Source organism: Myodes glareolus, chromosome 5, assembly GCF_982192425.1.
Source record: "Myodes glareolus chromosome 5, mMyoGla1.1, whole genome shotgun sequence".
NCBI classification, from domain to species: Eukaryota; Metazoa; Chordata; class Mammalia; order Rodentia; family Cricetidae; genus Myodes; species Myodes glareolus.
This window is the reverse complement of record NC_142030.1, coordinates 60,653,680-60,666,088: the sequence shown is the minus strand read 5'-3', so window position 1 is coordinate 60,666,088 and position 12,409 is coordinate 60,653,680. Positions and strand designations below refer to the sequence as shown.

The 12,409-nt window shown below is 40.4% G+C and overlaps 1 long non-coding RNA gene across 2 annotated transcripts in view; it reads right to left on the bottom strand.

Annotated features, from left to right (window-relative positions):
- LOC125391582 (uncharacterized) overlaps positions 1-12,409 on the bottom strand; it is a 72,606-nt gene that overhangs the window by 26,128 nt on the left and 34,069 nt on the right. For both annotated transcript variants that reach the window (XR_015737893.1, XR_015737894.1), the window contains exon 2: positions 1,477-1,629. This is a non-coding gene — a long non-coding RNA (uncharacterized LOC125391582). The remainder of the gene's footprint in view (positions 1-1,476; positions 1,630-12,409) is intronic.

The following is a 12,409-nucleotide window of genomic DNA, read 5'->3' as shown; positions in this document are numbered from 1 at the left end:
AGCAAAGTTCTGCTCCAGTTCCACCTCCTCTGTTTTACTTACTGCACACTTTACTGAGATTTTTTTTTAATTTGTTTTTGTTGTTGTTGTTGTTGTTTTGGGGTTTTTGTGTTGTTTTGTTTTGCACCATAGTTGAAGTCTCCAAACTATTTATTACCTGAAGTGCTCCCGAACTTGTTCTCAGAGACCGAGCTTGAGAGCACCTGAAAGAGCACTCCTGAAACCCAGACTCTTATTTTCAGAAGCAGCTGAATTCAGGTCCCAGAGTCTGGTCAGCTGTCTATCATCAAAGCCTTATTTAGCCAGGAACAGTTCCACTGCTGTTCTCAAGCAACTGTTCGGGTTAAATCAAGTGAAAATGAGAAACAGAAGCCGAGTCATATTGTCCCATAGCATTGTTGTAGGGTTTAAGATAAGGACGTGAGGGCCCTGTTGGGTATCCAGGAGGCAACAAAGGCTACTTGAGTTTATCTGGCTGCCCTCTCATTGTCCACCATTCCTACTGAAGATGAATATACGATCCTTCTGAGTTACCAGGCTTGCTCTTGCCTCCGAGCCTTTGCCTTTGTTGTTCTTTCTATTTCAAACCCCCATACCAATTTCTCAAAATGTTTTCTGAGATTCAACAAATGTCTTTGGGCCACGTTCAACGTACTGATACTGATGCTATGGATACATGGAGGAATGAAGCAGGACAAAGCTTGTGTCTTTTCAGGTGTTCTGCAGACACCTGAGCACCCTCAGTGCTGCCCCCTGCTGAACAACACAGTCTGGAAGGAAAGAACGTGCCTGTCCAAGAAAAACCACACTACAGCCTGGCACCAAGCAAAAGTACAACATACAATGGGTGTTCGCAAGGTGCTGAGCAAATGCTACCGAGAACTGGAATTGCATGGTGAGAAGCCATACAGCACCTTGCTGGTGTTTATAAACTAATTACGACATAGAGAGGGAAAAAAATCTGAGCCAAGAGGAACTAAATTCTATGGATATTCATTCAGCGTCTTGTTCTCAAAAGTCACAGAGCATCTGTTTGAGCCTAGATGAACGTTTAGGCTTATCCTAGATCTTCACGCTTATGCAAAGATTAAAACATTATTTTAGATAGTTGCAAGGAAGCTAATAAGAGAGAAAAGAAAATGTCCTGGGACCATCCCCAAAGACGTCCAGAGACGTTGAAAGATAGGTTACTGCTACGTAGATGGTGCTTACAGCAGAAGGACAAATCCAAGAATGAGAGAGAAACCTAAAGTTAAATCAAATAAATCACAATTCTTAATTTATTAAGAGATTAGTGAGTAGCAAGTCAGTAATTATGTGTTGAGCTCAGAATCAGAGTAGTTACAGGAAACACACCCTCCCCAAGGACAATGACAGTTTTGTTTCTAGGGGTTGAGACTGAGAGAACAAGTTAGGCATTGAGCAAAAAGGAAGAGCTCTCTACTTTGAGGCTTCAAGAGGAGGAGATACACGTACCTGAGGACTCTGTGCTCGAAGAGAGGGCTTCTGGAAGTGAGTTCAGGTGTTCTGGTCTCTTACGGAGAACTGTAGGCATGGATAAAATAGGAGGGAGGTGGGGGGACTGAGATTGGGCCAAATGCCTTCTCTTCAAAAAGATAACAGCAAAACCTATGAACAAGAAGAAGGGGAATAGGAGAGAAACTGGGTTAATTCTGGGGACTATAAAAGCTGGACACACTCACATCATATATGAGATATCTTTCAACTACATCCTTTCCTTCCTTCCAATCCACAGAAATCACTACGAGGGAAGTACGCAAATAACAACAAACCAATATAGTATGTTCTAAATGAGGTATGAGAGAGACAGAAAGCGCTCCACTTACAACTGCAGAAGGCAGACAAATGGGGGTGTTTTAAGTCGCATTTTTAAGTAGCAGTCTTCTGAATACAGAGAGGAGATGCAGAGAGGAATTTGAAACTAAGGTAGTCACGGGTATGCAGGAATGGAAATGCTAAAAGCAGTCATCAAAGCTCAGCAAGTCTGGTGTTTGTAGAGATGGCATGATGCTAAAGAAAATTTAAAGAAAAAAATGAATGTAATATTTATAAATTAGGTGGACTGTTGCTGTGGGTTTGACATGAACTGTCCTTCAAAGGCCCACGTGCTTCCTGAGCTCATATGCACTGCACTGCTATGAGCTCCACTCCTGTTCCCTCATCTCCGGTCATGTCTTTCCGTCATGACGGGCTGCGCACCCCTGCAATGGTAAACGGTAAACTTTTCCCCCTCTGAATTGCTTTTGTTGGATTATTTTACCACTTCCACAGAAAACTAGCTAAGGCAACCATTGTGAAATCATTATTCTTTCTTAGCGAGTAGAAAGGATGAAATGAAAGGGGGGGTGGGGGGAATGACCATGAAGTCTAACTTTATTTCCTCTAAGCTTGTGTCTTTTGTTAGCCCTGATTTTCCATGTCTGTTGTGTTTGCTCGACAATGGAAGTCCACTTCAGTCTGAGGAAGGCAGAAGAGCAAACAAGAGTAGAAGACAGGATTTCCTTAATGCCGGGGCCATTGTCTCCTGCGGTAAAGCTTCAAATGAAGGCGCTGTCCGGCCCACACACAAACAGGCTTCTGTTTTCCGTCTGCATGTGGCCAGCCCACTACCCAACCGAGGGAAGAAAAATGGGAAAGAGGCCCCATTCCAGGCTCAGCACATCACCGGAAATATTGGAAAATATAGCTGGGAGTTTGAGCCTGAGCCTCCGGCGTCTTCTGTCTGTTAACCTTGACCACAGATAGAAGAGAGGCAAGCCTTCTTCTGCAGACACTGCTGGTCCTCAGCTGGGAACTCCATTTACAGTCGTTCCAGATTCCCCTGGTTGCTCATCTTAATTTGATTTGACACTGGGTTCCATTGCCTTTCGCAAGAGAGATCTTGGGAGGCTTGCAGACCTGTGTGGCTCAGAGAAGATCACACTGCACTCAGCGGGGAAGGAACGGAACTGCACACTTCCAACTTTCGCAGCTTGTCTGCCGACGGAGACTGTGCTGCAACGTACTCTTGAAATCATTTGGGTGGGCCTTGTTTCTGAGGAAATAAAGAGACCTCAGAACCTCCCAAGTGACTGAAAGAATGATTTCCAGATAGTCAAGTGGAGTGGCCTTCTGGCTACATGCGCTGAATGTGCTTGGCAGTCTTTCCATCTGGCTGGCCAGTATCCTGAGGTTAGCAAAGCAGAAAGCCGATCTGTGGGGAGCTGGAAGACGTGTACATGTGCCAGAATTTTTGACAAACTCTCAGTTAATTGTTTTCTGTGATTCTTCTCCTGAGACACAATCTCTGTGCACCAGGCACTGAGAGCTATTCCCTCCCACAACTTCAAATCTCAAGGGAAACTTCATAATTACACACATTTGGGCCAAGCATCTACCCCACAGGAAATAGATGGATCAGCCCCTGGGGATAAAAGAAAGATGCGGGGCATGAGAAAATAGAAAGCTCCTGAGTGGGAAAGGAGAGGAAATAACATATGTGAAGCCGGAGAGTGTATAGGCACATGAGAAACGCAGAGTTTCTTATAAGAATACATTGTGGGCAGTGGAGGCCTGGGTACACTGATGGGAAATTTGCATTGTTCTGTAACTGGTAAATAATTTAGTACTTGGAAACCTTAACATTCCAGGAAGGGATTCAATTTGGGATCTGTTACTGGAAATAGTGGCATGTACAATGGCTTCCAAAACAGATTGTGCATATGTAGAGGAAACCAGGATCCAAAATTAAAATCTATGTCCTTCACAAATGTTCTCTTCCCACTTTTGAAAATGTTGCCTCTCTTTTTATGACTTGCAGCATTCTCTAGTTTTATTTAGCTTCTGCATCATTTGTCAAATGTGTAAAGTGATACATTGTACAGGGTGTCTTGATCGTCTGCTCTGCCTGAGTAGGAAAGGGTTAAAAGATGGAACCTTCTGAATAAAGGTAATTCGATCAGAGTGTTCTCTGTAACTTGGTAGGGTTGCTCACTAGACCAAGGGGCTGGAATGGCAAAGAAGACCCCAGCACTACTGCTTTAGAATTGACTTTGGTGGGCATGGCTATTTTTATTTTTGTCAAAATTGCTCAATCTAGAGATTTATGCACTATATATAAAATTCAACATTCCTGTTTCTGCAAACCACTGAGTTCATTTTTGTTTGCTTCCATCAAGAGTTGAATTCATAAACACTGATAACAATAATATCCTAAACAAATTTTACAGACAGACCTCAATATAAGCCCCAATGGGAAAAAGAAGAGGCTGAGAATATTGAGGTCTAGGATTCCTTCTTTTCGCAAGTCACATTTTCAAAGATAACAGAAACTATCAAAAAAACCCACTACACATAAAAGCCACGGAAATCAAAAATATAGAGAGAAGCTGAAATATGTCTGGTTAATAGATTACAAAACACCAACTGAGAGAACTGGCGTATAAGAGAGACGAGGCCAAGATCAAACAAGAAAAACATCAACAAGCAAGCAAAAGCCCTGGTTAAACAGGAAAATTTCATTAGGGAACAAATGAATCGGACAGAAAGTAGTCTTGGTAAATTCCAATTGGTTTTTGTTGTTTTGTTTTGGTTTGGTTTTGTTTGTTTGTTTGTTTGACTTGGTTTGGTTTTTTTGGCCAGTACAGTAGAGTACATGACTTAAAATGAAATAAAAGGAAGAAAAATGTCTGACAGGAAGAGAAAAAGAGAAAGAAATTTGGCTGCTCTTTCCTTTAAAAAAGTGTTAAATAAATTCCCCATTCATCTTAATTTCTCTTGGTGGGGAATAAGTGAGGTTGTTGGGGTTCTTTTTCTGCTTGCTTTTAACCATGGAACAGTTGAGTCTCAGACAGAAATACTGACCAGGAAGGTTTGTTAGCTAAAAGAACTCACAAAAGTTCTGGAACAAACACAGGATGTTTGTATTTAGAGCACACACCCTTTGTTCTTCAGTAAGTGGTAGGAAGGCCTTCTGGTATGCTTTGTTTGAAAAAATTAAAAACAATCTCAATGAAGCTCCTCGCAGACATGTGTCATGGGCTTGTTCTTACTGAATTCTTCCACATTAGCAAACCAAGTTGCTCTCCTTTTCATTCTTTTGGCCACGGGACAGATGGAATTCACCGAAGTCTCCACCACAGACGTTCTCAGATGGTGCTAATAAAAAGAACAAACCCAAACCAGAATTGGTGGTCCACACTGCAAGAGTTGCTAAACGTCATCACAAAGCAGTAATTATCCTGTAGCAGGCTTGGTGGCTCAACGTTCCCGAAACGCAAATGTCAAGGGCACACAGTCTTCGCGATGTTGCTAATGCGAGCTTATGTTTTGTGTTGGGTGGTCTTGTGTTCTGCCTGGTGGTCTTGTTTCTGCCTGCTATGACAGCACTAATGATTTCATGGAACCCCCTCCACCCCCATCCTACATAGTGTTCACTTGTCTCCCTTTGGTAATTCACAGCCAGGCATAAAAGGCAGACTACCCAGAAATGACAGTGCAGTGTTCCAGACGGGCTCTCTCTTGGTGGTGACAGTTCCAAATCAAGCTGGCTCAGTGCTTAAGTCAAAGCATTTTTCTAAGTTCTGGTTCAAAACACAGCCTTAGATCTGGAAAATCAAGACTGATCTCCTCTTGCCTCTTCCATCAGTGCTTGTAATAAATACTCAACTGTTGGGCTTCAGCTAGCAATTTATGATAGATGGCACAAAATAGGATCCAATTCTCTCTTTCCCAGATGCAAGAAACTCATCTTTTGGTTAGAGACCTCACTACCTTTTACTGAGGGAAGGAGGACCATTTTGAAAACTTTGTTACTACATTCATTCAGGATTTATTTCCCTATGTCCCACAAAAACTAGCAAAGAGGGTTTCTAACTACGCGTGGTAACAATGTAATTTCCATTCAGACAATCAAAGTGTCTAAAAATTAAAACAGGCTACCTTCCCAGCTTCAACTCTAAATCCCCTATTAGGGTGTTCTTCAGCATAAGCTGACCTATAAGTCTATGCTTACCTGGTGATCAGATCATGAATTTAACCTCAGTAGACTTCTGTGAGCCATAAGCAGATTTGGCTTTGGGGCAATCAGTGCTAGAGCTTCATTCACCTGCTCATCCCAAGGTGATCTCGCTATACTGTCTGACTCCAGCATTCACTAATCATATTACTGCATTTTACCTTCTGTCTCAGTTAGGGTTTCTATTGCTGTGATGAAACACCATGACCAAAAGCAACTTGTGGGAGAAAAGGGTTTATTTAACTTATTTTTCCACATCATAGTTCATCATCGAGGGCAGTCAGAGGAGAACCTGGAGGCAAGAGCTGATGCAGAAGCCATGGAGGGGTGCTGCTTACTGGCTTGCTCCTCTGGCTTGCTCAGCCTACTTTCTTTTAGAACCCTGGACCACCAGCCCAGGGTGGCCCCACCCACAATGTACTGGGCCCTCCCATTTCAATCACTCATTAAGAAAAGACCCTACCGGCTTGCCTACCACCAGATTTTATCAAGGAATATTCTCAGTCAAAGTTCTCTCCTCTCAGATGATTAGATTGTACCAAGTTGACATAAAAACTAGCTGAATGTAGCTGAATTTTCATAATCATTTTACTAACAAAAAATGGAGTTCAGATAACCTTTATAAAGCCAAAGAAATGACATTTTGGCTGGCAATTCAGGGAACTACCATAACATTCATAAGAAAAGCCTTCTATAGACACTGTCATGCCAATTCACCGCACCCTTCTTACTTCATTAATAGTTGTTCACTTCCAGTTTGTTTCTTTAAAAAAAAAGCCACTATCTAACATGTTCATCATAAACATAATGTCGATGCCTGGAGCAAGCACAGAGTTAATACATTTATTTATTAAGGAGATTATTAACCTAATACTTGGCCTCATTGTAGGGAAAAAGAGGTAATTATAATAATATCAATAAGAGCTTTTTTCTCCCAAGGTCTTCCTCACTTAGCATGTGGCTGGGCACAGAGAAGATGCCCAGTAGATTCTGTTTGATTAGTCGGTTTTTCAAGTGTTAGTGTGACCGGAAGAATAAGACTACTGAAATGAGTGCTTGCCAACAGTCCAGTCGATGTACTGTTTGTTCTTTTAGGAAATAAAAGAACAACACCTGCCAACACTGCCAACACCTTTCTTCCTTTCCACTTGGGACCAAGAAGATTCCAGTCACAACTAGAAGGAATCAATGTGAAAGAATTACATACCACTCCAACCCTCCTATCCTACTGGCAATCCTGAGACACGTGGTTTTTACATCAGGAGAAGATATATTAAAAAGAGGATCATAGTGACTGAGGTTTAGTACTTCTGCTCTCCAAAGAGAAGCAGTAAGGCATGCTTAGTCCTTAACAATTGACAGTTACAGCTCAGGATCTATGCAAAAGGAATATACGAAAGCATTCTAATTATTTTCCGACAACAGCCTACAAGACAGAAGTGTTAGACATCTATTTACAGGTATTGAACCAGTTATTGAGTGTACAGTGAGAAAATTGTATACCTCCCATTATCAACTTATACTCTTTTACCACTGGGTAGCTCAAAGAATGAGCTCAATTGTGGATTCACAGGGGAAGGCAACCGGTAGAAAGACAAATCTGAGAGCAGAACAGTAAAGCATTTTAAGAAACAAAGAGTTAGAGTTCGTCAGGCTCATAGACAAAATTAGAAACTTGGGATTCAGCATTTGTTCAACAGACTCAGAACTTAGGTCTCCAAGGAGTTGAGTATCAAGCTAAGAACTGCGAAGCACAGCTGTGTGAAGAAACTACAGCTTTATGAAGGACACTCACTGTATGGAGTATGTAAAGATAAAATAAGCATGTGGATTGGTACAAGAGAAGGCAGAGGTGCTCATGCTTGAAGGAGAGGCTCATGGCACTGCGTTATCCCCTGAAAGGCTCCAGGGAAATCCTAGGGGAGATGAGGTTTAAGGTCAGTGTGAAATAGAAGGAATGTAAAGAGGCATGATGGGGATAAAAAGCACCCCAGATGGAATTAATATAAGAAAGGCACAGACATGGGAAATCTATATCTATTATAGAAATGGAAATGAGCCCCCAACTCTGCTTCTTGTCTAGCGTTTAAGGTATGCAATGGAGAAAAGCAAGAAATGAGGCAAAAGAGGCCAAAATGTGGCTAGCTCCTAGGCAGCCTGTACTGTTAAAACATACTATTTAGACTCCAAAAAGCAGTCTTTGGAAGCTACCTAAAATACGAGGATGGGACATAAATTTGGGCATCACTATAAATGCTAGTAAACATCTTTGGAAAGAATATGGCAGTTGAAATGTTGTGTTGCCTGTCTGGGTTCATTAAGGCTATAATAGGAAGCACTAAGGTAACTTATAAGTAGCAGAAATGTATTTATAGCAAGACTGGAGGTTGAAGAGTCTAAGACCACATCAGATTTGACCTGGTAAAAATTTTATTCCAGTATAATAGGTAGTAACCATGTTCTCCCAAGGCAGAGGAGCAAGGAATTGTAGAGCATTAACACCCTTTGTAAAGGTATCCCAGGACCACTTTCAAAGGCTTCGTCTCTTAATACTATCACTTTGGTATTAATATATTAATTTTGAGTGGATATAAATGTTCAGACCTATAAGCAGATGTTTCTGTCCCACCTGCCAGTTCCCAAATAACTGACTCAGAGGTTGAATATGAATTATAAATGCTCAGTCTATAACTCAGACTTCTAACTAGCTAACTCTTACACTTTAAGTTAACCCATATTTTTCTTATCTATGCCTTGCCATGTGATTTAGTACTATTTCTCAGTCTGGCATGCTCTTCCACCTAATCTGATCCTGCCTGCTATAGGGCAGTCAGCTTCTTTATTAAACCAATCACAGTGACATATATTCGCACAGTGTAGAGGATGATTTCTCATCACAGACCATAGCAAAGCTATGGAATGTGATAGACACCCATTTCAGATCACTTGACCGTTCATTCTGTAAAGATGACTGTGGAAGGATGAGAGCACAAACTGGGACTGAGGTATGGATGACTCGTAAAACAGTAGACTGAGGTAGTCTACTGAGGTAGACCAGTAGTCTCAGGAGTGGAAAAGACAGACACAGGACAGTGAGTGACTCAAGGACAGCAGTCACACATAGAACCCAATGGCAGAACAAGGACAATGGAAGTAGAAGAAAATATCAGGAAATTAAGAGATTTCGGGTCTGGAAACTCTTCCAGGGAGAGTTCCTCTAATGAGAGCCTTTAGACAAATGGGACCTTGTAGCATTTCCTCATAATTCTTCCAGATCGTCCTTCTACGTATCAAAGAGACTATGAGCAGCATTTTTGGTCCCATCAGCAGAGCAGACCACAATAACAGACTAGTCCCCCAATGGTATGGACTCCCTTCTCAAGATTGCTTCACAAATCGCTCATTGTTCAGCATGCAGTCTGTGAACAACTACCATTTGTTAGGACAAAATCTATGAACTCACAAGAGTTTTGTAAATAGATTGAAAAAATGACTACCTTTCTGGATTTTTTTTATAAAAATAAAATTGATGGGGGATATCCTTCTGTATCTGTGTTGTTTTTATTGGTTGATGAATAAAGCTATTTTGGCCAATGGCTTAGCAGAGTAAAATCAGATGGAAAATCCAAACCGAGATATAGAGAGAGAGCAGGCAGAGTCAGAGAGGCCGTGTAGCTGCCAGAGGAGAAGGACACGGGAACCTTACCGGTAGGCTGCAGCCCCAATGTGATACACAGATTAATAGAAATGGGTTAATTTAAGATTAAAAGGTAGCTAGGAATATGCCTGAGTCATTGGCCAACAGTGTTGTAATTAATATAGTTTCTGTGTGATTATTCAGGTCTGGGCAGCCGGGAAATGAATGAGCAGTCTCTGCCTACATAAAATGTTGATATAATGATTAATTCCAAATGTAAAATGTAATTGAAGGCAATGAATCCTCCAAGATGGATAAAATAGAACATTTCATCGCAGGAGGATTCTAGAAGCCTTTTTAATAAGGACATTACCACCATTCATAAAGGTCCTCCTAGACCACTTTCAAAGGTTCTACCTCCTAATACTATCCCTTTGAGAATTAAGATAAGAATTTTGAGATGTAACTTAAACAAATTGTACAATGTAGTTGATGGTAATAAATCCTATAAAATAGGTAAAATGAACCAGTCATGAGGCTCACAAGGATGGAGTTGGACTTGCAGCAATACACAGCTCTGAAAATGTAGTCAGGGCAAGCCTGCTTGAAGCATGTAATTTGAGCAAAACCAAAAGAAACACAAATTGGTAATGTATGAGGGTATCTGAAGACAGAATACCTCGGGTAGAACTTCTAGCTCATTAAGGCAAGAATGTCCTTGCTGTGTTCTAGAATAGCAAAGATGAGACCCATGTGACTATGGCAGTAAGTTAGAGAGAGAATATGAGAAGACAAGATTTCTAAAAATACAGAAACAGCAGATTATCAAGGCTCTTTCATTTCTAGGGTTGGCTTTTTGAGTGGCTGGTATATGTAGCTACTAGAGGAGTTTAGATCAAAAGGTGACGTGATCTTATTTGTATTTTAAAAGCATAGCTGTGGCTTCTGTGCTGAAAATAGACTTTATAGAGCAAGTGTGGAATCAAGGAGACCACTTGGGAGGCAATTATAGTAATCCAAGTGGGGGAAGAGCATGCCTTGGCTCAAATGAATGGTAATAAAGATAGTGAGATGTGCTGTGATTCTAAAGACATTCTGATAGTAGTGCCAACAGGATTTCGTGATGAATAAGATACAGACTCAAAGGAGTCAGCATGATTCGATATTGTTGATCCAAGTAACCTTTAAGATAAAGACACTGAAAATTGAGGTGTGGAAGATTACACGGGGGCAAATTTAGACTGTGATTATGAATTCAACCCTTATATAATATGGATCTATGAATACATGGGTATTTGGAATTCAGGAGAAAAAGGCTACACACAAATTATGGAATGTAGTATATAATGGCATTTAAAATTATAAGAGAATTACAAGAAATTAAAAGAAAATTATTAAGAGAACAGATAGAGAAGAGTATCTGGGTTTTTATGACATTAATCATACTAAAAGAGGAGGGATAGCTAAAGTACTATGCCAATGCACACAGGAAGACAAAAAGAACTGGAATACATTATTTTTAAGCAAAGTAACCCAGACTCTGATGTTTTTCTCTTACATGTGGATCCTAGTCTTTGTTAAATATGTATATCTAGGTGGGAGTAAATGTGAAGAAAGTCCAGAAAACTAGAACGAGGCTGTGTGACTGTAAAAAAGAGAGACTCTAAGAAGGTGGTGGTGGGAAGGCAACAATAGAGCAAGGTAGAAATGGTGAATACTTCTTGGTGAAAGGACCAGGAAAAAGGTTATACTGCAAGATGCAGGGGACGGGAACCTAACAAAACAAAACACATATGAAAAATACTGAATTGTGAAAAAGTTAATGAGCTTAAGAGTTACAATACTATAACATTCTCAAACAATTAAATGAGTTAAAGCTAGTCAAATTATGAAATTGATTTTTTTTAGAAATTCAATTTAAGTAATGTTAAGTCATATGGAATTAAATACATTTGGAGGTATAGATTTTGGAGGGCTTAGGTTGTGGAAAATGATCTCAGATAAACTGAAACAAATACACAAATTTTCAAAATACGTTATTGAATAGACTTCAAAATTTTATAATTAAAAAAAAAACAGGTTTTGTGAGTCACCTTTCCCAGATAAGTGTGGCTCCCACCCCTCATCAAAACCTCCCTTTACATCAAATGGAGACTTGAAAATCACAACTAGGTACAATGCAGAGATACACTCAGTATAGGTATCCCGGTGCCAAGAGAAATATCTACATTACAGCTTGGGCTTCCAAGGAAGAGGAAGCAGAAAGACTCCAAGAGCCAGAATACCAGGACGTCTACTTTGAAACAGTCTCTCATAAAAATGACTGCATGAACAAGATCTGAACAATGCTAGTATCAGTAGACACAGTAATGCTAAAGGGGTTATCTCTTGGGATCACACCCCTAGACCAGGGACCAAAAGCACTGATGACTACTGAGAGAGAGGGAGAATCAGCTTCTCTTATCCCTAATTGGTTGTTCAATATAAAGTGCTTAGCCCTGAAACTATATACACACAGACAAGAACAGCAACAATACCAAAACCAGCCAGACTCAGCAGGTTGCATTCATATATTTGTGCATATATATGATTGAGGTTTATGTTGGGGTGCCAACCCCCTAAACTTCTCAGAAATCAGAAGGGCAACTATATCAGGTAAAAACTGACTAAAAGATCTGAGGGTAAATAAATTAATTCACATAATTTTTATCATATGCCATTTATTCTTTCTATGTTCTCTCCAATGTTCTCTTGAT